Source organism: Cebus imitator, unplaced genomic scaffold, assembly GCF_001604975.1.
Source record: "Cebus imitator isolate Cc_AM_T3 unplaced genomic scaffold, Cebus_imitator-1.0 Scaffold685, whole genome shotgun sequence".
NCBI lineage: Eukaryota > Metazoa > Chordata > Mammalia > Primates > Cebidae > Cebus > Cebus imitator.
In genome coordinates this window covers 198,805-200,668 of record NW_016108000.1, presented here as the reverse complement: position 1 = coordinate 200,668, position 1,864 = coordinate 198,805, and the positions used below count along the sequence as shown (strand labels likewise).

The 1,864-nt window shown below is 40.4% G+C and overlaps 1 protein-coding gene across 5 annotated transcripts in view; it reads right to left on the bottom strand.

Annotated features, from left to right (window-relative positions):
• The window catches only part of OPHN1 (oligophrenin 1), a 391,952-nt gene that overhangs the window by 229,058 nt on the left and 161,030 nt on the right, over nucleotides 1–1,864 (bottom strand). The window lies entirely within an intron of this gene.

The following is a 1,864-nucleotide window of genomic DNA, read 5'->3' as shown; positions in this document are numbered from 1 at the left end:
ATGATCTTGGCTCACTGCAAACTCTGCCTCCCAGGTTTAGGCAATTCTCCTGCCTCAGCCTCCTGAGTAGCTGGGATTACAGGCGTGTGCCACCACGCCCAGCTAATTTTTGTATTTTTAGTAGAGTCAAGGTTTTATCATGTTGGTCAGGCTGGTCTCGGACTCCTAACCTCGTGATCCACCTGCCTCAGCCTCCCAAACTGCTGGGATTACAGGCGTGAGCCACCATGCCTGGCCACTTGTAATTTTTAAATATACTTCTGTCCTTCAATCATATCCTCTCTCAGCTAAGTATTGATGTTAATGAGACTGCAGTGAAACAAGTAGAATCCAGTATTGCTGGGCTATCAGGGGAACTCACTTTGCTTGAACACCTAATAATGTCCACGTCAACCTGACTGATGATAGCAGGTAGTGGGAGCTCAACCACTAATTTGCTCTTTCATCTTGAAGTTTGCTACTTTCATGGTCAGATATTGTGGCTCATGCCTGTAGTATCAGCACTTTGGGAGGCTGAGTTGGCAAGATTGTCAGGAGTTCATGTCTCTTAAAAAAAGAAAAACTCAAAAATAATAATAATAACAATAAAAAGAAAAACTTGCTATTTTCAAATTATTGATCCAAACTGATTGTCATAATATTCCAGATAATATCCACTACTCTTAGACCTAAAAAAAACCTAGATGCTTGGTCAAGATGCTGTATTTTAGCCCTGGTAGAAGAAACTACCTTTGCTACATGGTGGATACACATTGAGAGCTCATGAAACAGACCTACACCGAGCTGAAAAGATTCAAAATGAAAATTATTCACATCCCTTTAACAAACGCTGGAGAATCATAGATACATGGATGGTTAAGCTGAACGGAATGTGAAATTATCTGGCACACAGCATTGTTTAATAGAACTTTCCACAATGACGGAAATGTATTTTATCTGTACTGTCCAACATATTAACTACTAGACACAAGTGACTGCTGAGCACTTGAAATGTGGCTAGAAAGAATGAGGAGCTGAGTTGTTAATTTAATTTTATTTAAGTAGATAATGGCTACCACAATAGACAGCAAAGATCTAGACACCATCGCTTAATGTAAAAAGCATGGAATGGAAAGCTAAAAAGACCTTTAGGTCTAAATCCAGGCCAATATACTTACTAACCACATTAGTCTGTAGTCACACTGCTATAAAGAAATACCTGAGACTGGGTAATTTATAAAGCAAAGAAGTTTAATGGGCTCACAGTTCTGCATGCTGTACAGGAAGTATAGCAGTTTCTCCTTCTGATGAAGTCTCAGGAAACAAAATTATGGCAGAAAGTGAAAGGAAAGCAGGTACATCTTACATAGCCAGAGCAGGAGCAAGAGTGGGGGAGTTGCTACACACTTTCAAACAACCAATTCTGAAGAGAACTCAATCACCACTAGGAGAACAGCATCAAGGGGATGGTGCTGAACCATTCGTGCAGGGTCCACCCTCATGATGCAATCACCTCCCACCAGGCCCCACCTCCAACACTGGGAATTACAAGTGAACATGAGATTTAGGTAGGGACACAGATCCAAACTATATCACTAGCTACATAACTTTGGTCATGTTATTTATCTTGTCCAAGGCTCAGTTACTTCATTTGTGAAATGAGAAAATGCCAGAAGCACATGAGGTTCTTGCGATTAAAGAATGAACGTAAAGAACCTAGCCCAGTGCTCAACATAGCAGGCAGTTGATAAATGATAGCTAGTTTTTCAGACAAAACACCAAAACCACCAAAAGGAGAAGCGATTTATACACAGATACAGAGTCTGTTGGCCACAAAGTCAGAGGCCAATTCTAGATTTTCTTACTTTCTTTCGTGATTTTTCTT